General features: G+C 38.7%; 1 protein-coding gene and 1 pseudogene across 1 annotated transcript in view; both read left to right on the top strand.

Annotated features, from left to right (window-relative positions):
* The window catches only part of ASXL1 (ASXL transcriptional regulator 1), a 67,300-nt gene that overhangs the window by 11,129 nt on the left and 29,521 nt on the right, over positions 1-26,650 (top strand). The window lies entirely within an intron of this gene.
* LOC132505489 (tigger transposable element-derived protein 1-like) lies at positions 23,267-24,996 on the top strand (annotated as a pseudogene).

Here is a 26,650-nt window from a genome sequence, read left to right as displayed (position 1 = left end):
CATATTCAGTTTTTTTCTAGTTCTAAAAATATTCTTTCTTTATTTTTGGCTGCGTTGGGTCTTCGTTGCTGCACGCAGGCTTTCTCTAGTTGTGGCGAGCGGGGGCTACTCTTCGTTGTGGTGCGCGGGCTTCTCATTTTGGTGGCTTCTCTTGTTGTGGCTTATGGGCTCTAGAGTGCAGGCTCAGTAGTTGTGGCTTGCAGGCTCTAGGCACGCAGGCTTCAGTAGTTGTGGCGCGTGGGCTTAGTTCTGCGGCGTGTGGGATCTTCCCGGACCAGGGCTCGAACCCTCGTCCCCTGCATGGGCAGGTGGGTTCTTAACCACTGCACCACCAGAGAAGTCCTGTGGCATTTTTTTGGTCTGTTTCTCATGTGTTAAGGAGAAGCATGTGCAGAATGGCTTGGTATTTTTCTCCCCACTGCCTGGAAATCTCTTCTAGTGGGCCATCAACGTCAGAAACCATGTGGTTTCACTACTTAGTTGAAAATAGGAGTTTTTTCAGTTCTGAATACATTTGTGTGGACTTATCTATGGTTACCAAAGCTTTACTGATAAGCTGGAGTCTTTGGGGGCATGCCACAGGGTTCCTTCTCTGATAAAAGTTGTTCTGGGTAATGCGATGGTACATTTGACACTATATGTAGATGCTTGCATCAGGCCTTAGAATTAGTACTCAGGGATGTGTGGGAGAGGTGAAATCTATCCATGCTTTGAATTCTTGTTTTGAGTTGCTTTTCTTAAGCTTTTCCTGAAGTCAGCTGTCAGTGTCCATCATTGCCTGGTTAGAGGTGGGATTTATATTGTTTTTTACACTTGGAATTTCCCATCCTTGTAAAACCAGTGAGAGCTCCTTTGTAGTGTTCTACATTTTTATGACTGTCATGCTGAACTACTTTGCTTTTGTGACTAGGTGTTTGTGTCATTGGTGAGTTTAACCTGGGTTGTGAGTTGTCATTGCAGCACTCACTGTCAGTCATGACTGCAGTCATCTGAACATTGTTCAGTTTTATTGTGGAATGATGCTCAAGTCAAAGTGTCATGGCCATTTGCACTTTATTATACCTTATGTAGTGATAGAGGGCTCAGCCTTAGGGGGGTCCTTTAATTCAACTAACAAGTCCAGTTGAATCTTTTTAGTATGTAGAATATATATTTTTAAAGTATTAAAAGATCTTCTTGGTAAAAAAATAAATGACTACACTTAAAGTATCCATCCATTAAAATTCACTGTTTGCAAATAAAAGAAAAGCAAATGGAGGACGAGAAGGAGGTAATTTTTGCAGTTTCACAATGTTATTTATAGATCTACAATTAAGTTTTTCATATACAACTCCACACTTGCAGTGATTCCAGAACTATTTATATTACCATTAAATACTGAGGAGACTTCCATACAGTCAAATCATAGAGTCTGTCATTTGCGAGGCAGGACCAGAATCCATTTTGATTTTTGATAGGTACGCATCAAGCAAAGTGGGCTTCTAAAAATGCAAGTCATATCATCCACTGTCCTGCGTGGCCCTTGCCTACCTCTTTGATCTCTCCTGGCACCTTCTCCTTGGTCATTATACTTCAGCCACCCTGGCCTTCATTTACTCTGTTTCTCAAAGGCCCCAAACTTGTGTCCACCTCAGAGCCCTTGCACTTGCTAGCCCCTATGTCTGGAAAGCTCTGGGGTAACTTCTTGTCATTTGGTTGTTAGTCCAGAAGTACCTTCTCAGTGAGGCTTTCTCTAACGGTAGTTCCAATTCCACAACATTATGAGGGTTTTGGTTGTTTCACAGTCCTACCTTGTTTGTTTGGTTACTTGGTTATCATTAGCCTCCCTCCACTTGAATGTCAGTGCAGGGACTTGGTTTTCACTGTATCTCCTGTGTCTGGCAAATAGTACATAATGTAATAAATATTGGCTGAATGGAAAGTAGAAGATAGCATCATCAATATCTTAAGCCAACTAGTTCTCCTTGTAGTCTACCTTTCTTTTATATGTTTTATTATAGAATATGCATATTCTGGGTTATTTTTTCTTCTCAGCAAGGCAACTTCTAAGAACCCTTTTTTTTTTTCTTGCTCTCTTTAGAGCAATTCTACGTTAATCTGTGAAAGAATCTGCTGACACTAGAAATAAATCTTGGGACTTCCCCAGTGGTCCAGTGGTGAAACTCCACGCTTCCAGTGCAGGGGGCGTGGGTTTGATCCCTAGTTGGGGAACTAAGATCCCACATGCTATGCGTGGTGTGGCAAAAAAGAAAAAAAAGAAAGAAATCTTTCCCAGGCTGTGGCCATAATGTGGTTCTTCTAATTGCTGAAGGCAGAAACTGAGCCATTAGAAACAGTTTGAATGTTTTAGGTATCTTTTAGGTATCATGTTATTCTTTTTAGTTTTGAACTTTGGTCATCATCTTTGTTAGAAAAAAGAATTTCTTTCATATAAAATGGTAGTGACGTTTTTAGATGATGTCTTTTATAGTCTGTGTTAGCTTTATCAAATATATGATCTTTTTAGTGCGTAGAATTCTAGAATTTTAGTGTGGAAGGGGCTCTCAAATCATCCGGTTCATTTGCATTTTGCAGGTAGAAAACTGAACTTCTAACAGATTAGGTTTACCCATGACCGTGTGTCCTTGCAACAAATGCATTTGGCCAAGTTGGGACTAGAACCCACGGCCCTACCTTTTGAGTTTGATTTCTTTTCATTATGCCAATTCAGAATAAAGAGTTTTTCTTCAGGTTTTAGGATCTTTGGTTACTTCATCTTTTTAAAGCGTCTTATGAGTGCCTTGATACTTCTCAGAATGTTAGTTTTATTCTCGTAATGAAAATTCTTATAATTGTTAAGCAAAAGTAGCTTTTCATGTCCTTAGATTTGTACTCTTCAGTTATGGGTGGTTGGTTTGAATTTCTGCCCTCTGCATTAATCATATTGGCATTTCTGATCGTGGTCATTCTTTTCTGTACCAGAGTGAGTGGTATATGGTGGTAGTAAGAGCACTGGAGTCAGCTTGAGGTCTGGGGTCCAGCATAGTGCCTCAGGTCCTATGGAATATCTCCATTTATACTTCTTTGTCTCTAACACTGAGAAGTTGAAATAGATTGGTCATTTAAATACTTCAGGTGTAAAACCTTTCATATCATGAAATGGAGCTGCATGATGTAGATGACTGTGAAACTGCTCTGGTTGAAACAAGCATGAAGACCCCGCTTCTCCATCTGTCGTGGATTCTGCCATCCCTATCCCATTCTCCAAGCACCCAAGGCATCTTTCCCAGACCCAGGAGCTCTGTTGAAAACCTCCTAGAGTGAAAATTCAGTGAAGATCCTTCCTGTGCTCACATTTTAGCATCTAGACTATTTTGTGTGAAAAGTAAGTCGGCCCTGGATATTTTTCTTTCCTGTTCTTTTGTGATGCATTTGGTATTTACTGGAGGCTGACTGTTTTATTACAAACCCTTTCCCACTCTGTACTGCATAGAAGGCCTACTTAGTAGAGCAGTACCATTTACTCTGGTTAGTGGTAGCAGTAATTTGGTCTTGATGGAGGCTTTGACCCGTCATTTGGTAAAAGTTTCCTTATTGGAGTAATTCTCAAGGGCCGCCTGGATCCACCTTTGAAAAATGCGGTATTCTGTTGACTGACAGGATATTCAGCAAGCTCAGGGAGAAAAGAGAACTTGATTGTTAATGGAGCCCTGGTTAGACTCTGGTTTGCCTAAGAGGTGAGCAGCCTTTTGTCCCGCTACCTCCAGAAGTTCAAAGCCCTGTAAGAATGAAGTGGTAAATGATAAAGGTCAGGGAACAGAGGTTTGGAAAGCACTACCACTGGAATTATTTTTTATAGCTCAGAGGGGTGGGCAGGATGATAATTTCAAGGTTTCTAAAGCAGTATATATATATTTTAACAAAGGTTATAAACATTTTTTAAGTGTTATTTTAAAGCATCAGGGTTCTAGGAAAATGAGGAGCTTGTATGTACTTCAGGCTTCCTTGGGACTGTGTGAAAAAATGCTTAAACTTTTCTGTGGTCAGCCAGTATGAAAACCGCGTTTGATCTCTTCTCAATCCTTCATATCAGACTTTTGGGGAGGGTTGTTTGAGGAACTTGTTTAGTGTCAGAAAGTTGCTTCTTATTCTAGTTTACATAATCTGGTAGAAAAGATGAAACTGATGCTTAATCGAGTGCTAACTATATTCCAGACAGGCATCGTACTGCTCACGTTGGTCTCTTGAAACATAAATGTGTTTCCTACTCCTGTACTAATGGGGGAAACAGCCTGAGAGAGTTTAAGTAAATGGTATGAAGTCATGTTTTTGGTTATTTGAGAGGTTGGTATTTAACAGACGGAGGACAGGTCAGGATATTCTAAGTTTCTCCCAAATGAGTTGGCTCTCAAATATGTGAGATGCATACTCAAGGTTCTGAAAGAATGACTTCAAATTCTTTGTGCATCATGAGGCAGGAGAAGAACAGGGAGCCAAAAAAGATGTCTATTTTCTTCTGGAAGATGCTGTCTTCTTCGATTCAGTTGTACTAGATGGGCTTTGAAATGTGTGCTTTTCCAGTCAGGTAATCCTTTTGTTTTAGTTTTCTCTTTGGCTCTTTATGCCAGCTTTTCTTTGGTAAATTAACTCCTGACAATTCTTTTAAAACTCCTTATTTTTTTTTTGTCTGCATTTCCACTGCCACCTTAGTCTAAGTTATCCTTGTACGCTAGCTACTGAAATAGCTCCTGCCTGGTCTACTTGCTTTCACTTTTGCCTCCTTAGAATCCAGTTTGCTCTTTTGTAATCCACAAAGCAGCCAGAGGGGTTTTTTAAAAAACAATTTGATCATGACACATCTCTATTTGATTCAAGTCTGTGGTTTCCTATGGTGTTTACCAAAAAATCCAAACCTTGCTCAGCCACACTGCCCTTCTTTCAGTTCTTTGAATTCCTTAAGCTCTTTCCAGTTTTAGGGTCTTCTATTTGGAACTCTCTTCTCTCCACTTCTGCCTGGCTCAACTTAATGAGTATCAACTTAAATCTCAGTCCCTTAGAGGAGCCTTCTCTCTAAATTGGGTTTTCCTGTTGTGCCCTGAACTTTACTTCTTTTCACTTACAACTTTATAATTATATAATTATTTGGATGATTGTTTGATGTCTCTCCTGACCAGGTCTTAGGGCAGAGAATCTGTATTATTTTGTTCTGGGCTATATCCTCAGCATCTCTCATAGTAGGTGCTTAAAAATGTTTGTTAGATAAATGCAGTGGAAAAAGCATAGAAGGAGGTTGTTATGGTATGACTTGATTGGTAGCAGTTCTCTATGCCAAACAGTAGAATTGGTTCAGAATAGTAATTGTTAGTATTAAAATTGAAACATGTAGTACAGAATGTTTATCAGGATCTCTTTTTCAGAGAATGGAGTGTTTGAAAACCTCCAAAGTGTAAGCTTTGTTTTCTCAAAAGAAAGAAAAAGTAATGTCCAGTGTTGCCTTTGAAATCTAGTGCCGTATTGATTCCTGAGATTCTGTGTTTGCCTGCCGCCTTTTTTCTATTGCCTCTCCCTGAAAACTTTTAGGATCTTATTTCCATGATTATATGCTTTAGTGTGGGTCTTTTTGCACTCCGCATGTCTTACTCAAATGTCTGATGATTTTTGGTTGAGGGCTATTCTTGACTCTTAAATATTAGCGGGAACTTCAGTGTATTGTGGTTTTGTGGCTTCACTTGTCTCCTGCAGCAGTAGGTGCTGGTTGTCACTTAGATGTATGGTACTGGAGTAGGGGTGCCCATCTCCTCCTAATGTAGACTTAGCAATTCCCATGTTCTCAATTCCATACCTCATCCTTGTCTGCCATGTACCTGGTTTAAGTTCTGAGCCTGTCTGGAATTTAGGGGATGAATCTGCTTGGGTCTTTTCAGTATCTCCTAGATTACTGTAATAGCTTCCTAACTGGTCTCCTTACTTTGCTCTTGCCACCCTCCTCAACACTGGAGCCAGGAAATTTTTTTAAAAGCTCATAGAGGGGCTTCCCTGGTGGTGCAGTGGTTGAGAGTCCGCCTGCCGATGCAGGGGACACGGGTTCGTGCCCCGGTCCGGGAAGATCCCACATGCCGCTGAGCAGCTGGGCCCGTGAGCCATGGCCGCTGAGCCTGCGCGTCCGGAGCCTGTGCTCCACAATGGGAGAGACCACAGCAGTGAGAGGCCCGCGTACCGCAAAAAAAAAAAAAAAAGTTCAGTCAGACTGTGTCATTCCTCCCACCCCGCTTCACTCAGGGTAAAGGCCAAAATCCTTAGAGTTGCTTGCAGTGCCCTTTCGCCATCTTCGTCCCACCCTCACTCCCATCTCTCTTCCTCTTACTCTCTCCCCTAGTTCACTCTGCTTGACAAACACAGTGGCTTCTTTGGTGATCCTTTAACATGCAATCGCTATTCGTCTCCAGGATTTTGCCTGTGCTGCTTCAGCTGTCTGCAGTGCTTTCCCCCAAACACCTTCATGCCTCGCTCCCCCACCTCGTTCAAGTCTGTGCTCGAATTGCACCCTGATGCCTCCACACCGCATAGCTCTCCCAGTCCCCCTGTTCCCTGCCTTACGTTTTTTTTCTTGGTATTTATCACTGTGTGATATACCATATTATATATGTTTTGCTTATTGTTATTGTATGTCTCCTTTGACTAGAACTAGTCCTCTAAGGGAGGAGTTTTTAATTTTAGTTAATGCCGTCTCTTCAGCCCCTAGGAAAAAGTAGGTACTCAGTATTTGTGTGAGTAAATGAATCATAGTTTATTTCTTTTAATTTGGTAATATAGTGAATTAGTTCAGTAGAATTTTTTCCAGTGCTCAAGCATCCTTGTATTCCTAGGATAAATGTCACTTTGACATGGTTTTCTTTTAAATAACACATCGTTGGATTTAGAGTATGAATAATTTATTTAGGATTCTTACATCTGTGTTCATAAGTGACCGATCTGATATTTTGATTTCAAACCTTGCCATGTTTTGGTATTAAAACAAGCTGTGCTGTTTTCCCTCCATTGATTTTTGCAGTAGCCTCTTTAAGACAGAGATTATTTGGGTTTTTTTGGTAGAACATGCCTATGAAGGCTACTGGGTGTGATGTGTCTTACTTTGAGAATATGTTGTTTTTAACTTTTAAAAATTGTGAAATATATAAACTATACAAAAGAGAATATATGCAAATTTTGTTATTTTAGATAATAATAACTGAGAAATAAACTGCACACTGTATCCACCAGCCAGCTCAAGAACAGAACATCCTCTGCACTCTTTGAAACCTCTGCGCATATCCCTTTCTCTCCCTGTGGAAGATAACCACTGTTCTAATTTTCATATTAATCATTACCTTGCTTTTATTTCCAGGTTTATCCACATGTGTATATATTGCTGAACATGCTTTAAAAATATCTTTATGTGAATGGAATCACGTTGTATGTATTTTTCTCTCACTTGCTGCTTTGTGCTTATCATTTCTGAGCTTGATGTGTGTTGGTGCATTTAATTGAAATACATCATATTTTCTGCTATATGCTGTCTTATGGTGTGAATATTCCGTGATTTCTTTGTCCATTCTGCTCTTGGTGTGCATTTGGGTTGTTTCTAGTTCTCGCTGTAACAAACACTGCTGCGTTGAATACTCTTGTACGTCTCTTGGCGCATGTGTTCGGTAGCTTCTCTAGGGTGTGTACCTTGCTAGGAATGGGACTGACCAGGAGGTTTTGCACCTAATCATCATGACTAGGTAGTACAGCTGTTTTTCGTATGTAATCGTATGAATTTGTAAAGTAATCGTATGAATTTACATTGCTTTCGTAGTACATGAGAATTCCTGCTGTTCCACAGCCTGAGTATTGTGGGTGTAAATTAGTATTTTTGTTCAGTTTTTAAAATACGGTATCATTTACCTACAGTAAAATTCACCCATTTTGATGTATTAGTGTACAGTGTACTAGTGTACAGCTCTATGAGTTTTTTTAAAAAATTCATTTTTTTTTTAGTTCACATTTGTGTTGACATTTTATTTGGCATTTTAACAGTGCTATTTAAAGGTATGCCATACGTGTCTTGAATGCAGTTGCTCCAGTAAATGCTTTTGCTAAAACATGCTTCTCCCTCCCCTAAAAATTCAGTTTTATATTTATATACAGTAAAATTCACCCTTTTCCGGTTATAGTCCTTTGAGTTTTTTGTTTTTTGTTTTTTTTTAGTCCTTTGAGTTTTGACAGACACATACAGATGTGTAACTGCCACCATAATTAAGATATAGAACAGTTCCATCACCCCAGAAACTACCCCCTTGCTTTTTTGTAGTCAGTTCCTCTCCCGACCCCAGCTCCTGGCCAGCTATTGATTTGTTTTCTATCCTTGCAGTTATGCCTTTTCCACAATGTCATGTAAATTGATTTATACATTATGTAGCCTTTTGAGTCTGGCTTCCTTCGCTTAGTGTGAGGTATCTGAGATTTAGCTGTCTTGTAACGTACAGTATAGTTCCCCCTTACCCGAGGTTTCACTTTCTGCAGTTTCAGTAACTGGTGGTCAACTGCAGTCTGAAAATACTAACTGGAAAATTCCAGAAGTCAACAATGCATAAGTGTTAAATTGCACACTGTACTGAGTAGTGTGGTGAAATCTTGAGCCATCCTGTGCTGTCCCGCCTGTGATCACCAACCATCGACATCATCTCCTCCTGGCACCCAACCACTGATGTTGTCATGGCTCAGTGATCTAGGATTACCTGAAGCAGATGATCTTCCTCTTGAAGAAGGTCAATAGTAGCCTAACACTACGTCACAATGCCTACATCATTCACCTCACTTCATCTCATCATGTGTAGGCTTTTTTCATCTCCTATCATCACAATAAGAAGGGTGAGTACAGTACAGTAAGATAATTTTGAGACAGAGACCACATCTACATAACTCTTACTATAGTTCTATTTTACTATTATTGTTGTTAATCTCTTACTGTGCCTAACTTATAAACTTTATCATTGGTGTGTATGTATAGGAAAAAACGTAGTATATATAGAGAGAGAGTTCGGTACTATCTCGGTTTCAGGCTTCCACTGGGGGTCTTGGAACATATTCCCCATGGATAAGGGGGGACTACTGTATATCAATAATTTGTTCCTTTTCAGTGCTGAATAATATCCCATTGTATGGATCTACCATGTTTTGCTTATCCATTCCTCAGCTGATGGACGTTTGGATTGTTTTCTTCTTTGGACTACTAAGAGTAGTGCTATGAATATTTGTAGACAAGTCTTGTGATAAACGTTTTAATTCTTCTTGGGTAGATGCCTAGGAGTGGAATTGCTGAGTTGTGTTGTAATTACTGTTTACTTTTCTAAGAAACAACCAACCTGTTTTCCAAAGTGGCTATATAATCTTACATTCAAGTTTTTTGTTCTTTAGTAAAATTTTTTCTTTTTTCCCCCGGCAGTATTATTTTTTTCCTGAAGTCTATTTTGTTATTGATATAGCCCATCCAGCTGTCTTATAATTAGTTTTTTTTTTTTTTTTTTTTTTTTTGCGGTACGCGGGCCTCTCACTGCTGTGGCCTCTCCCGTTGCGGAGCACAGGCTCCGGATGCGCAGGCTCAGCGGCCATGGCTCATGGGCCCAGCCGCTCCATGGCATGTGGGATCCCCCCGGACCAGGGCACGAACCCGTGTCCCCTGCATCGGCAGGCGGACTCTCAACCACTGCGCTACCAGGGAAGCCCTATAGTTAGTTTTTGCATGGTATATTTTTCCATCCTTTTGCTGTTAACCTGTCTATGTCTTTCATGTTTCTTTATATTTTTAGTTGGATCTTACTTATTTTTATCCAGTCTAATAATTTCTACCTTTTAATTAGGATGCTTGGACCATGTACATTTCGTGTAATTATTGATAAGGTTGGATTAAGTCTTCCATCTAGCTCTTTGTTTTCTCTTTGTCCTATTTTCCTTCTTTTCTTTTCCTGCCTTCTTTTGGATTGAGTATTTTTATTTTTTATTCATATTTCTTTGAGACATTTATTTATTAAAATTTTTTAATAGACGCATAGTTGATTTACAATGTTTCAGGTGTACAGCAAAGTGATTCAGCTATATATATATACATATATATCTGTTCTTTTTCAGATTCTTTTCCATTATAGGTTATTACAAGATAATGAATATAGTTCCCTGTGCTATGCAGTAGACCCTTGTTTATCTATTTTATATATAGTAGTGTGTATCTGTTAATCCCAAATTCCTAATATATCCCTCCCCCCACCACCTTACCCCTGGATTGAGTATTTTTAATATTCCCTTTTATCATCACTGTTAGCTTATTAACTATATCTGTTTTTTCCCCAGAGGTTGCTTTATTATTTACAAAATGCATCTTTAACTTCTCACAGACTACCTTTAAATAGTATTATACATTTCACATAACATGTAGCATCCTTGTGATGCTGTTCTTCCATTTACCCCCTCCTAGTCTTTGTGCTATTCTTTTCATACATTCTACTTCTATATAGGTTATACATGTCACAAAGCATTACTACTTTTGCTTTAAACAGTTCTTATAAAGAAATTTAAAAATGGGGGGAAAAGTCTTATTTTATCCACATATTTACCATTTCTAGTATTCTTCATTTCTTTGTGGAGGTCCAGGTTTCCATTTGTTACTGTTTTCCTTCCTTCTGAAGAACTTTAACAGTACTGTGGTGCAGATATGCTGTGACAGATTCTCTCAGCTTTTCCTCGTGTGACAACGTCTTTATTTTGCCTTGAAGGCTATTTTATCTAGATACATTGAAAGGTTCCCACCCCCACCCCTGGCATTTTAAAGATGCCAATCCTTTGTTTTCTGGTTTGCATAGTTTCTGATGAAAAGTTTGTGGTAATTCTTATATGTGTCCCTCTTTTTTCTGTTGCAGCTTTGAAGATTTTTCTCTGTATTATAGGTTTTGACAATTTGATTATGAGGTACCATGGTGAACTTTTCAGATCTGTGGGTCAGATTTGAAATATTTTCAGCCATTTTTTCTTTAATTTTTTTTTCCTGTCGTCCTGTTTCTTCTGGAAAGACATGTGTGTTTGACCACTTTATATTATACCACAGGTCACTGATGCTCTGTTAATTTTTACAATCTTTTGTTTCTGTGCTTCATTTTGAATACTTTCTGTTGCTACTGATCTTTTCTCCTGCAGTATCTAATTTGCTTTTAATCTGATCCAGTGGATTTTTCATTACCGATAATGTATTTTTCATCATTAGAAATTCCTTTTTTTTCTTATTTTATATCTTCCTTTTTTCTCATTGTGTTCATTCTTTTAATCCTTGATCATAGTGCATGCATTTATGGTAGCTGTTTTAAGTCTTTGTCTACTAATTCCATCTCTGTCATTTCTGGGTCTTTTGCTGTTGACTCTTCTGCTTGTGAGTCATATTTTCCTCCTTCTTGGCGTATCTAATAGTTTTTGTTTGGATGCTGACAATGTGAATTTTACAATGTTCAGTGCTACAGTCTATCTTCCTTTCAAGAGTGTTGGGCTTTATTTTGGCAAGTCATTAGGTTACTCCCTTTGGATTAGTTTACTCCCTTTGAGGCTTGTTTTTTAAGCTTTGTTAGGGCAGGTCAGAGTAGCCTTTTCTCTAAGGATGATTTAACTCTCCTACTAAGATACTTCCCTTCTGGGGTCTCTACCAGATGCCTCCAATGGTTAACAATGTCCCTCCACTCTGACTAGTTGGTAACTCCTAAGTCTCTAGGCCTTCTCTTTGGTGGAATTACCTCTGGGAATTACTCAGCCATTCATTGCCCAGCCTAATGGAATTTCACCGTATACATATGCAGAGACCCTATGCAGATTTTTCTGCAAACCTTCCTTCTCTCTGGAATTCTGTTCTGCAACCTCAAGCCATTTTAGCCAACCAGAACTTTGATTCTTGTCTCAGCTCAGGAAACTGCTGTGCTCTGCTTGAGATGCCCCGTGTGTGTGTGTGTGTGTGTGTGTGTGTGTGTGTGTGTGTGTGTGTGTGTGTGTGTGTGTGTGTGTGTGTGTGTGTGTGTGTGTGTGTGTGTGTGTGTGTGTGTGTGTGTTTTAAGATAAACTGTTTCATGAGTTCTTGTTGATAATTCCAATTCCAATTCAAGACTATAGGTTTTTTGCTTGACCTTTTTCAGTTTCACATGTATATCTCCTTATGTGGAAATTCTGGTTCCCAGTGAAACCACATAATTACTCATTTGCTTTTTCCAATAATCTCAGAATAACAATACCAGCACTACCACCACCAATATGAATACTCTAAAGGGTTTTTCTTGTTGTTGTTGGCCTTAGGTATATTTTGCTAGGGATTTAACACATCACTGCAATTTAAAAATCACTTGAAATAATTCGTGTGTGGTTATGCCATCAGCTTGATACACAGTTTGGTTTATTAGTTTTACCTACTTTCAGACATTGCATTTATAAATTTTAATTTTGCTTTATAATGATGTAAAATATTTATGTATGGTTCAGTACACAGCACAATGTTCATTTAATGAATTCTGTCTCCTTTCCAATCTCCTTTACCTGCTTCTTTTCCCTGTGGGTAAGCATTTTATTTATTTTTTGTTATTTTCCTTCCTTTTCAGAAATATAAACAACATATTTGTATTTGTATCCTCCTTTTTTCCCCACTTTATTTTTTTTACTTGACCGTTTGTCCAGGAGATCACATGGCCATATTATAGAGCTATTCATTGTTCCTCTTGACAGATGTTTAGCATTGTATTTTGTGGATTTACCATTGTCAAAAATAAGCAAAGTGTGATCCACAGACTGCTCTCAGTTTGTGAACTATTGTTCCTATCTGTGATGAGCTAAGTACAGAAATTTGGAATGTTTAGAAACTTTTATTGCAATTTGACATTGCCACAACACCTGAGTATGCTTGGTGGACTCATCCCCACTCTAGAACAGTGTATAGATCAGCTTGGGTGTTTTCAGGCTTGCACAGTGAGTCACGTGGACTAGTCCTGTGCAGTAGGACCACATATTGGTCTTTGATGGGTTGGGGGATGAAACCAAAACTGGTCCTTTAACCCAGATAGGAGAAGGAGTGTATCTACTCTGTGTACCCTTTTGGTGTACCTGGCGCCACAGGTTTCGACATGTGTACTTTTAACATATTTCTCCAGTTCTAAATATTTTGAGATTTCTATTATGAAATCTTACTTAATTCATGAATTAAAACTTTTTTTGTAAGTTTCCAAATATATTTATTGTGTTTCCTCCCATTTTATCCATTTTATTAAATCAGTGTCAAAGAAGTGGTATGTGTGTTTTGGATTCTGTTGAGACTTCTGGCTTAATATTATGGTCAGGGTTTTAAGTGTTTTAGCTGTGCTTTAACAGTATATTTTTTTTTACTTGTCTATTTTCTGTATTAGTATTCTATCTACTTTCTGCCTCTGTGACTTTGACCTACTCTAGTACCTCATATAAGTGGAATCATACAGTATTTATCCTTTTGTGACTGGCTTATTTCACTTAGCATAATGTCTTCAGGGTTCATCCATGTTGCAGTCTGAACTCGCTTTTAAAATTCCTCTTTTGTACCCTCTGCTGGCTTGGAAGTTATTTATTCTCTTTCTATCATATACGTTACCTTTACGTTTTTCAGTTTAGGCTGAATACTTACAGCCTAAACTGAATATCTGTCTTTCCTCATGAACGATAATTGCATTTTCAAGTGTTTTAATTCTCAGTGTTTCATCTCTCCCATGCTCTTCTCTAGTTCCACCTTACTTTTAGCTCTCTCAAAGACAGGCATTAAAAAATGTTTAAAAGTTAGTATTTATGTTGAGATATTCCAAATTTATTGGTTTACCATTGCTTCTTGCATCCCATTCCTTCATTCTATGTTTCCTTTCTTTTGTATTAATGTACGTCATTTATCTAGCACTTCCAATTTGGATCTGTAAGTATAAGCTACCTTTCTGTATCTTAAGGCCTCTTTGTTTTTACTCTTAGATGGCATTTTACTTGTGTACTGATTTGTAGTTAACTGTTATTTTCCCTCACAGGAAGATGTCATTCCCTTGTTTCTGGCATCCATTGTTGCATTTGAGAAGTCTGGTGTCCGTTGCTAGTTATAATCATTCTTTTCTTTTGGTTGCTTTTACTACTTTTTGCTTGTCTTTATTGTTCTGCAGTTTTGCTGTAGTGTATATTTGAGTAATTTACCCTGGCAATCTGAAAACTCATGTGTTCAATTTTGGTCAGTATGTCTTTGAATATAATCTTTCTTGCTTCCTCTTCTGTTGTTGATATTTATTGATGCTTCACCATGTTAAAACTTCTCATTCTGTCTTCCATACTTTCATGTTTTCCATCTCTATCTTTTTGTGCTACGTTCTGTGAGATTATTTCAGATCAAGAATACAGTTTACTAATTCTTTAGTTTTGACTGAGCATTCAGCTTTAGAGTCACATTTTTATTTCTAGATTTTTTACCTGATTCTTTTTGAAATTTGTGTATTCTCATTCTATCTTGTTCTTGTCTTGTGGTTTTTCTTTCTAATTTTCTTTCTGTGCATTTAAAAAATAATAATTATTTAAAAGCCTCTTTATTCTATTTTACTTAGATCTGGAGGCCTGAGTTTGCCTATTTGTTGTGTCTGCTGAAAATCCTTCCTGTCTTTGAGGACTCATTTCTTTATATAGTTTTTTTTTTTTAAATAATTTTTATTTATTTATTTATGGCGTGTTGGGTCTTTGTTGCTGCGCGCAGGCTTTCTCTAGTTGCGGCGAGTGGGGGCTACCCTTCGTTGCAGTGCGCGGGCTTCTCATTGCCGTGGCTTCTCTTGTTGCAGAGCACAGGCTCTAGGCACGCAGGCTTCAGTAGTTGTGGCACGTGGGCTCAGTAGCTGTGCTCGCGGGCTCTAGAGCGCAGGCTCAGTAGTTGTGGCACACAGGCTTAGTTGCTCCACTGCATGTGGGATCTTCCCGGACCAGGGCTTGAGCCCGTGTCCCCTGCATTGGCAGGTGGATTCTTAACCACTGCGCCACCAGGGAAGCCCTCTTTATATAGTTTTTAATTTTGACTTATAGGTCTATCATCTGTGGGATTTGTTTTTTTATGTGAGTCAAGTTGTGGAGGTGTCCCTGTAAGAAAGTTTGGAGCTTCTGCTGAACCTGACAGGTGTCTGTAGTGTGATTCCTGTGGTTAGGCTAATGTCTTGGCTTGGCGTTCCTGGACTGCTTGGGTACAGTGATTTTTGGAACTCATACTTGTGATAATGGGGTTTCATTTTCTCAGAGGTGACTTTTTCACCTCTTGACTTCTGGCATATGGCATACTTCTTTTTCATGGACTGGAAATGGGAGTTCATGATATTCCTGTTTAGTTCTTTTGTGGCTTTTGGTATTTTATGCATTTGACTCATTTTCAATTTCTTGTCTCTTAGTTTCTTTCAGGCATTAAAACACCTGTCCTAAGCCCTAAGCCCTGTGTCTGGTTTTAGTAGCCCTATGAGTTATTTGGCCTTGTAGCTTGTTTCTAGCATCAGGGAATTTCCCTTTCTTGCTTTTGGGCTTGCCTATGTGTATGTGTTATATTTTGCACAGTTTTTCTGTGTATTTGGATTGGGAAACAAGTGTTGCTGTGTCAGGCCTGTCTGCCATATTCACTGGAAGATCCGTGACACATTTGCTCACTTGCAGTTACATCCTGTAAAACAGGTGTAACTCACTAAAACATAGAAGTTTCTGAGTTCTGTCAGAATGGTGCTACACAAAGCACGGTGTCAGACTGCAAGGATGTATCAGTTGACATCATTAATGGGCCCTTTATAGTTTGATTGATCAGAGTGCGTTTGATTGCCTTGAGTTGTAGCACAGTTCTTTCTCATCAGCTGTTCTTATGGGAAAGAATTGCTGGAGTGGCCCAGTGTTGTTTTCTGAATTTAGATATATCTTGGGATAGACCACAACTTTTCTTTTAGTGATCTGCTCCATGCCACGCGGCATGTGGGATCTTAGTTCTCCGACCAGGGATCAAACCCACGCTCCCTGCTATAGAAGCATGGAGTCCTAACACTGGTCTGCCAGGGAAGTCCCTAGTGATCTAATCTCCAGCTATCACAGCTGAATGGGCAGATGCCCAGGTTTCTGTCTGTAATTCAAGAACTCCAGATCTGCACGCCCAAAAGGACATTTCCATGCAAAGATTCCACCGGTATCACAGATTCACCTTTCTCTTCATCTAGTGTCCTCTTACTGACATCCCAAGTCATCCTTCTGTTATGTTTCCTGTTTCTGTCTGCGCCCTCACTGTCTTCTCAGTAACCCAGACTCAAAACCTGTTTGTGGCTGTTTGTGTGTGGTCAGGATATTTTTCCTTTAGGCATATTAGGACATAACTAGGAAAAGAACCAGAAATGTATTTCCCGTTTTTGTTCTGTTTTAAACAAGTTAGTGAGTCATTAGGAAATTTTGTCTGTGGTGGTCAGGGAGTAGGGGAAAGGCTGATTCTAGAGACTGGACTTTTAGTCATTAACTTAATAGGATGTTGGATAAATTACTTATATTCTTTGAGCCTCAGTTTCGTCATCTATAATATGAGGGTTGGGGACTTCCCTGGTGGCACAGTGGTTAAGAACCTGCCTGCCAATGCAGGGGACACAGGTTCAATCCCTGGTCCGGGAAGATTCCACATGCTGCGGAGCAACTAAGCCCATGCGCCACAACTACTGAGCCTGTGCTCTGGAGCCCGCGAGCCACAACGACTGAGCCCACGTGCCACAACTACTGAAGCCCGCATGCCTAGAGCCTGTGCTCTGCAACAAGAGAAGCCACCACAATGAGAAACCCATGCACCGCAATGAAGAATAGCCCCCACTCGCCACAAGCCCGTGCACAGCAACAAAGACCCAACGCAGCCAAAAATAAAATAAATAAATTTATAAAAAAATAAAAAATATAATATGAGGGGTTGAAGTAGGTGATTATATTATAGTCAGCATTTATTGAGCTGTTAATTTGTTCCAGGAACTGGGCTAACAGTATTTTCATGTGTTGTTACTTTTAAAAAAAACTTTTTTATTTGGAAATAATTCTCAACTCACAGAAAAATTGCAAGGATAAAATAAATAGAACAAAAACATCCTTATTCCATACACCCAGATTCATCTATTGTTAACATTTAATATTTGTTAGCAATGGAAATATTTGCGTCTGTGTTCATGATGTGTATTGGACTGTAGTTTTCTTTTCACGTGAGAGTAGTGCTGTTCTTACAGAATGAATTAGTGTCTTAGTTTGTTTGGGTTGTTATAACAAAATACCACAGACTGGGTAGTTTATAAACAACAGAGATTTATTTCTCACCATTTCAGAAGCTAGAAGATCAGGGTGCCAGCATGGTAGGGTGAGGGCCCTCTTCTGAGTTGCAGACTTCTTTTTTTCTTTTTGGCCATGCCACGCAGCTTGCGGGATCTTAGTTCTCCAACCAGGGATTGAACCTGTGCCCCGCTGCACTGGAAGCACAGGGTCTTAACCACTGGGAAATCCCCTGAGTTGCAGACTTCTTATTGTACCCTCACATGGTTGAAGGGGCCAGGGAGCTCTGTGGGATCTCTTTTATAAGTAACCCCATTCATGAGTCCACTAATAATCCACCTCATGACCATTCAAAGTCCCACCTTCTAACACTATCACATTGGGCGTAAGGATTCCAACGTTTGAATTTGGAAGGGGGTGTGGGGGACACATTCTGACTATAGCAATTGGGAACTATCTTTTCCTTTTAGATTTTTCTCAAAGAGTTTTTATAGAATTGGTATCATTTCTTCCTTAAATAGAGTTCACCTATGGAGCCATCTGAACTTGGAGATTTTTTGTTTGTTTGTTTGTTTGTTTGTTTTGCGGTACGCGGGCCTCTCACTGTTGTGGCCTCTCCCGTTGCGGAGCACAGGCTCCGGACGCGCAGGCTCAGTGGTCATGGCTTACGGGCCCAGCCGCTCCGCGGCATGTGGGATCTTCCCAGACTGGGGCACGAACCCGTGTCCCCTGCATCGGCAGGCGGACTCTCAACCATTGCGCCACCAGGGAAGCCCTGAACTTGGAGATTTTTAATTATAAATTCAATTTCTTCTATAGATACAGAGCTGTTAAGGTTATCTATGTCTTCCTGGGTGAGTTTTAGTAGTTTTTGTCCATTTCATCCAAATTGTCAAAATTACTTTCATAAGGATATTCATAATATTTCTTTATTATCCTTTTAATATTTGTAGAATCTGTAATAATGTCACTGATCTCTTCCTGATATTGGTAATTTGTGTTTTCTGTCTTTACCTTATTAGTCTGGCTGGTGTTTCATTAGTTTTAGTAATTATCTCAAGAATCAGGTTTTGGTTTCTTCGACTGTTGTTTTTCTGTTTTCTGTTTCGTCGATCTCTGCTCTTGTTTTTATTATTTTCTTTCTTACGCTTGATTTGGGTTTAATTTGCTCCTTTCTCCTTCCCATTTTTCTCATGAGGGAAGCTGAGGTATTTATTTGAGACCTTTCCTCTTTTCCAAGTTAAGCATTTAATCTATACAACAAAATTGGATGTGTTTTTGTTTTTATTCAGTTCAAAATATCTTTCTGATTTTTCTGTTGCTTCTTTAAAATTTTGGTTATTTGGAAGTTGATATTTAGTTTCTGTGTATTTGGGGAATATCCAGAGATCTTTCTGTTTTTGATTTTTAATGTAATTCTGTTGTGATAAGAGAACATACCTTATATGATTTGAACCCTTTTAAATTTATTGAGGCTTGTTTTTTGGCCCAGGATACAGTCTGTCTGTGTAAATGTTCCATGTGTACTTGAAAACAATGTGTATTCTGCTGTTGTGAGGTGGTGTGTTCTGTAAATGTTGATTAGCTTGTTGGTGGATAGCATTTTTCAAATCTACATATATTCTTACTGATTTTCTATCAACTTATTCTAGCAGTTATAACTATATATAGGGAGGGGATGTTGAAATCTCTAATTGTGGATTTGTGTGTTTCTTTTAGTTTTATCAGTTTTTACTTCATGTATTTAAAAATTCACTTTAAAAGGTACAGAAACATTTAGGTTCCTCTTGATAACTGACTCCTCTGTCATTTTGAAATGATCATCTTTAGCCCTGCTAATATTCTTTGCCCCAAAATCTACTTTATCTCATAATAATATACCCACTCCTGCTTTCCTTGGATTAGTGTTTGCACAGTATATATTTTTTCCTTTTTTTTATAGTTAGACAATAATTTATTGTAGAACGAATAATACAGTTAGAAAACCAGAAACTATTTTGATATAAAAAGTTATACCACTTAAAAGTTTTTTTGGAGAGGTAATAGGAATAATTAAATACATATATTTTTGTTTGTTTCTCTTTTTTTTAATTGGAGTATAGTTGCTTTACAATATTGTGTTAGTTTATACTGTACAGCAAAGTGAATCAGCTATACATATATATGTCCCTTCTTTTTTGAATTTCCTTCTCATTTAGGTCACCACAGAGCATTGAGTAGAGTTCCCTGTGCTATACAGTAGGTTCTCATTAGTTATCTATTTTATACATAGTATCAATGGTGTATATATGTCAATCCCAATTTCTCAATTCATTCCATCCCCCCCTTCCCCCTTGGTATCTATACATTTGTTCTTTACATCTGTGTCTCTATTTCTGCTTTGTAAAGAAGATAATCTACACCAATTGTTTCAGATTCCACATATATGAGTTAATGTATGATATTTGTTTTTCTCTTTCTGACTTACTTCACTCTATGACAGTCTCTAGGTCCATCCATGTCTCTGTATATGACCCAATCTCGTTCTTTTTTATGGCTGAGTAATATTCCATTGTATATATGTACCACATCTTCTTTATCCATTTCTCTGTCGATGGACATATAGGCTGCTTCCATGTCCTGGCTATTTTAAATAGTGCTGCAGTGAACATTGGGGTGCATGTGTCTTTTTGAATTATGGTTTTCTCTGGGTATGTGCCCAGTAGTGGGTTGCTGGGTCAGACAGTAGTTCTATTTTTAGATTTTTAAGGAATTTCCATACTGTTCTCCATAGTGGCTGTATCAATTTATATTCCCACCAACAATGCATGAGGGTTCCCTTTTCTCCACACCCTCTCCAGCATTTATTGTTTGTAGATTTTTTGATGATGGCCATTTTGACCGGTGTGAGGTGATACCTCATTGTAGTTTTCATTTGCTTTTCTCTAATAATTAGTGATGTTGAGCCTCTTTCCATGTGTTTGTTGGCCATCTTTATGTCTTCTTTGGAGAAATGTCTATTTAGGTCTTCCACCCATTTTTTTGATTGGGTTGTTTGCTTTTTTGATATTGAACTGCATGAGCTGTTTGTATATTTTGGAGATTAATCCTTTGTCAGTTGCTTCATTTGCAAATATTTTCTCCCATTTTGAGGGTTGTGTTTGCGTCTTGTTTATGGTTTCCTTTGTTGTGCAAAACCTTTTAAGTTTCATTAGGTCCCATTTGTTTATTTTTGTTTTTATTCTCATTACTCTAGGAGGTGGATCAAAAAAGATCTTGCTGCGATTTATGTCAAAAAGTGTTCTACCTATGTTTTCCTCTAAGAGTTTGATAGTGTCTGGCCTTACATTTAGGTCTTTAATCCATTTTGAGTTTATTTTTGAGTATGGTGTTAGCGAGTGTTTTGATTTCATTCTTTCACATGGTTTCCCGGCACCACTTATTGAAGAGGCTATCTTTGCTCCATTGTATATTCCGATCTCCTCTGTCATAGATTAGGTGACGAGGTGCATGGGTTTATCTCTGGCTTTCTATCCTGTTCCATTGATCTGTATGTCTGTTTTTGTGCCAGTAGCATACTATCTTGATTACTGTAGCTTTGTGGTACAGTCTGAAGTCAGGAAGCCTGATTCCGCTAGCTCCATTTTTGTTCCTCAAGATTGCTTTGGCTGTTCGGGGTCTTTTGTGTCTCCATACAGATTTTAAGATTTTTTGTTCTAGTTGTGTGAAAAATGCCATTGGTGATTTGATAGGGATTGCATTGAATCTGTAGATTACTTTGGGTAGTATAGCCTGTGTCTTTGTATTTCAGGTGGGTATTTTGGTTTGTTTGTTTTTGCAGGCATCATATAATTGTGTCTTGCTTTTATCCAGTTTTTCTCTGCCTTTTTGTTGGGATGTGTAGACCATTTACATTTAGTGTGATTACTGACATTATAGAGTTTAAATCTACCATCTTGTTAGTTGTTTTCTGTTTGTGCCATCTCTTCTTTGTTCCTTTTTTTCTTCTTTTTATGCCTTCTTTTCATTACGGATTTTAAAAATATATATTTTAAATTCCCCTTTGTCTCTTAGTTGAACTTTTTTTAAAAAAAATAGTTTATTTATTTTTGGCTGCATTGGGTCTTCGTTGCTGCACGCAGGCTCTCTCTAGCTGCGGTGATTGGTGGCTGCTCTTCATTGTGGTGTGCAGGCTTCTCGTTGCAGAGCATGGGCTCTAGGCTCGTGGGATTCAGTAGTTGTGGCTCTCAGGCTCTAGAGTGCAGGCTCAGTAGCTGTGGCGCACGGGCTTAGTTGCTCCGAGGCATGTGGGATCTTCCCAGATCAAGGATCGAACCTGTGTTCCCTGAATTGGCAGGCAGATTCTTAACCACTGTGCCACCAGGGAAATCCCTGAACTTTTAAATTTTGTTTTAGTGGTTACATTAGTACTTATCGTATAGATATTTAACATCACAGTTTGCCTTCAAGTAATATTATACCACTTTACCTGTATTTAAGAACCTTATAGCAGTATACTTTCACTCACCACCACCCCCCAGTCTTTGTGCTGCTGTTGTCATACACTTCAGTTCCACAGATGTTATAAACTCCATAGTACATTGTTATTATTTTTCATTTAAACAGTCTTTTTGAGAATCTTTTTGAGAGATTTAAAAAATAAGAAAAAGTCATTTTTACCTACATGTTTTCCATGTCTGGTACTTGTCATTGTCTATCTGGTATTATTTTCATTCTGCCAGAATGACTTTCTTTAATATTTCTTGTAGTGCTGGTCTGCTGGTGTTGGTATTTTAAAGCATTTGTGTGTCTGAAAAATTATTTCTCCTTCTTTCCTAAAGGATATTTTCATTTGGTACAGAATTCTAGGTTGATAAGTTTTTTCTTTCTGTACTTTAAAGATCTTGCTCCACAGTTTCTGGCTTGTATTATTCTTGATCAGATGTCTGCTGTTACTGTAATCTTTGTTCCTAAGTAAGTTATGTTCTTTTCTCCTCCTTTTTGTTAATTTTAAGATTTCTCTTTTTTCTTTCTTTTTTTTTTTCTGACTGTGTGGTGCAGCTAGCAGGGATCTTAGTTCCCTGACCAGGGATGGAACCCAGGCCCACAGCAGTGAAAGCATGGAGTCCTAACCACTGGACCACCAGGGAATTCCCAAGATTTTCTTTTCATCACTGCCTTTCAGCAGTTTCATTATGATGTGCCTTAATGTGGTTTGTTTCATGTTTCTTGTTGCCTGGGTTTTGTTACGTTTCTCGGATCAAATTTGATAAATATTCTGCCATCATTTCTTCAAATATTTTTCTCTTATATCTCCCTTCCACCTTTCGGGACTATAATTACATATATGTTTGGCCACTTGAGGTTGTTCCCAAACTTATTGATGTGCTATTCATATTTTTTCCAGTCTTTTTACTTTTATTTGTTCTGGGTAGTTTCTGTTGGTACATCTTCATGGTCACTGATCTTTTTTTCTGTAGTGTTAGGTCCCTTTGGGTGTTGTTTATGTCTTACATGTCTCTGCTTAATGTGCTCAGTGTTCAACACATGAAATACAGTTATAGAGGCATACCTTGCGCTTTGCTTTATTGTCCTTTGCAGAAGTTGCTTTTCTTTTTTTTTAAACAAATTGAAGTTTTATGACAACCCTGCGTCAAGCAAGTCTGTTGGCATCATTTTTCCAACAGCATTTGCTCACATCATGTTTCTGTGTCACATTTTGGTAATTCTCACAATATGTTAAACTTTCTCATTGCTGTTATTATGTTTGTTGTAGTGATCTTTGATATCACTATTGTAATTGTTTTGGGGTGCCATGAACTGTGCCCATATAAGACAGCAAACTTAATTGATAAGTGTTGTGTGTGTTCTGACTGTTCCACTGACTAGTTGTTCCCCCATCTCTTTCCTTCTCCTTGTGTCTCCCTATTCCCTGAGACATTATAATATTGAAATTAGGCCAGTTAGTAATCCTACAATGGCCTCTAAGTGTTCAAGTGAAAGAAAAAGTCTCATGTTTCTCATTTTAAGTCAAAAGCTAAAAATGATTAAGCTTAGTGAGGAAGGCACATCAAAGCCCAAGATAGCCCAAAAACTAGACCTCTTGTGCCAAATAATTAGCCAAGTTGTGAATGTAAAAGAAAAGTTCTTGAAGGAAATTAAAAGTGCTACCTCAGTGAACAGAGGAATGATAAGAAAGCAAAACAGCCTTATTGCTGATGTGAAGAAAGTCTGAGTGGTCTGGATAGAAGATTAAACTAGCCGCAACTTTCCTTTAAGCCAAAGCCTTATCCAGAGCAAAGCCCAACTCTCTTTAATTCTGTGAAGGCTGAGAGAGGTGAGGTAGCTGCAGAAGAGAAGTCTGAAGCTAGCAGAAGTTGGTTGATGATGTTTAAGAAGAGAAGCCCATCTCTGTAACATCAAAGTGCAAGGTAAAGCAGCAAGTGCTGATGTAAAACCTGTAGCAGGTTATCCAGAAAATCTAGCTAAGATAAGTAATGAAGATGGCTACAGTAAACAACAGATTTTCAGTGTAGACAGAACAACCTTCGATTGGAAGAAGACACCAACTAGGACTTTCATAGCTAGAAAGGAAAAGTCAAAACCCAGCTTCAAAGGACAAGCTCTCTTGTTAGGGGCTAATGCAGCTAGTGATTTTAAGTTGAAACCAGTGCTCATTTACCATTCCAAAAATCCTGGGGCCCTATAAAATTATGCTAAATCTACTCTGCCTGTGCTCTAGAAATGGATCAACAAAGCCTGGATGACAGCACATCTGTTTATAACATGGTTTACTGAATACTTTAAATCCGCTGTTGAGACCTACTGCTCAGAAAAAAAGATTCCTTTCAAAATATTCCTGCTTATTGAGAATGCACCTGGTCACCCAAGAGGTCTGATGGAGACGTAGAACATGATTAGTGTTTTCATGCCTAACATCCATTCTGTAGCCATGGATGAAGGAGTCATTTCAACTTTCAAATCTTATTATTTAAGGAATACATTTTATAAGGCTATAGCTGCCATAGGTAGTTATTCCTCTAATGGATCCTGGCAACTTTAAATTGCAAACCTTCTGGGAAGGACCCACCATTCTAGATGCCATCAAGAACATTCGTGATTCATGGGAAGAGGTCAAAATATCGACATTAACAGGAGTTTGGAAGAAGTTGATTCCAGCCCTCATGAATGAATTTGAAGGGTTCAAGAGTCTAGAGGAGGAAGAAACTGCAGACGTGGTGGAAATAGCAAGACAGCTAGAATTACAAGTGGAGCCTGAAGATGGGATTGAATTGCTTCAGTCTCATGATAAAAGTGGAACAGATGAAGAGTTGCTTCTTGTGGATGAACAGAGAAAGTGGTTTCTTGAGGTGGAGTCTACTCCTGGAAAAGATGCTGTGAAGATTGTTGAAATGACAACAAAGGATTCAGAATATTACATAAACTTCGTTGATAAAGCAGTGGCAGGGTTTGAGAGGACAAACTCCAATTTTGAAAGAAGTTCTACTGTGGGTAAAATGCTGTCAAATAGCATTACCTGCTATGGAGAAATTATTCATGAAAGAGTCATTTGATGTGGCATATTTTATTTTATTGTCTTATTTTAAGAAATTGCAACGGCCACCCCAGTCTTCAACAGCCACCATCCTGACCAGTCAGTAGCCATCAGCATTGAGGTGAGACCCTCCACCAGCAAAAAGATCATGACTCAATGAAGGCTTAGGTGATGGTTAGCATTTTTTAGCAATGAAGCTTTTTAATTTTTATTTATTTATTTTTTAAACAATTTTCTTAAATTAATTATTTTTGGCTGCGCCGGGTCTTTGTTGCTGTGGGGGCAAGCAGGGGCCACTCCCCGCTGTGGTGCGTGAGCCTCTCACCGCAGTGGCCCCAGGCGTGCGGGCCTCAGCAGTTGTTGCATGCAGGCTCAGCAGTTGTGTCTCGCGGGCTCCAGACCGCAGGCTCAGCAGCTATGGCATGTGGGCTCAGTTGCTCCGAGGCATGCGGGATCCTCCCGGACCAGGGATCGAACCCATGTCCCCCTGCATTGGTAGGCAGATTCCTAACCACTGTGCCACCAGGGAAGTCCAATAAAGCTTTTTAAAATTAAGGTATGCACATTGTTTTTTTAGACATAGCACTATCTTTCACTTAATAGACTACAGTGTAGTGTAAACATAACTTACATGCATTGGGAAACCAAAAACTTGGTGTGATTTGCTTTATTGCGATAATCACTTTATTGCAGTGGTCTGGAACTGAACCCAAACTCACAGTATCTCCAAGGTTTGCTTGTAATAACTTTTTGTCGAGTCTTCAGTAGTCCTACCATGTGTCATTTTTGGGTCTGTTTCTATTTATTTTTCTTGTCATTATGGGTTAAATTTCTCTGGTTTGTATTCTTAATAATTTTTTTATTGGTTACCATACGTGAATTTAACTTCGGGTCCTGGATATTTTTGTATTCATGTTAATATATATTTTTAAGTTTTATTTATTTTTGGCTGCGTTGGGTCTTCGTTGATGCACACAGGCTTTCTCCAGTTGTGATGAGCAGGGGCTACTCTTCCTTGCAGTGCACAGGCTTCTCATTGTGGTGGCTTCTCTTGTTGTGGAACATGGGCTGTAGGCACGTGCGGACTTCAGTAGTTGTGGCTCATGGGCTCTAGAGCACAGACTCAGTAGTTGTGGCGCACGGGCTTAGTTGCTCTACAGCATGTGGAATCTTGCCGGACCAGGGCTTGAACCCGTGACCCCTGCATTGGCAGGCAGACTCTTAACCACTGCTCCACCAGGGTAGTCCCCATGTTAATATTTTTGAGCTTTGTTCTGAAATGCAGGTAAAGTTACTTGGAAATGTATCCCTTGGGGTCTTGCTTTTAAGCTGTGTTAGGTGGAGTTTATCCTTCCTGTGTTTATTTTTATAAAGATACACCGATATATGTTTTCAGATTTCCTTTTCTTTCTTTTACAAAAATGGCCTATATGTGTTCTTTTCGTTCATTCTTCCTTCATACTCATAACTGTCTTTTTCCTTACAGTTCTAATATTCTTACTCAGGCAATAATTACCCCTGGCCTAACTATTGCATTCGTCTCTTAATTAGTGCTCTAGTTTTCAGACTCTTTCCATCTCTAATGTGGTGTTCCAATTACTGTTGGAATGATTCTAAAGTACAACTCTGATAATGCCACTGCACTTCTTTTCAGTGCCTACAGCAGTGGGATTCACTTTTTTTAATTATTTCCCCAATAGTAATTTTAAAAAAATACTGAGTTCACATCCTCAGTATATATGTATATATTTGTTTATTTATACGTCATATATATGTACTATTAGACTTAAGCATATGTTCTTTTAT

This window comes from Lagenorhynchus albirostris, chromosome 15 (assembly GCF_949774975.1).
Source record: "Lagenorhynchus albirostris chromosome 15, mLagAlb1.1, whole genome shotgun sequence".
Taxonomy (NCBI): domain Eukaryota; kingdom Metazoa; phylum Chordata; class Mammalia; order Artiodactyla; family Delphinidae; genus Lagenorhynchus; species Lagenorhynchus albirostris.
This window is presented reverse-complemented; position numbering and strand designations above follow the sequence as displayed.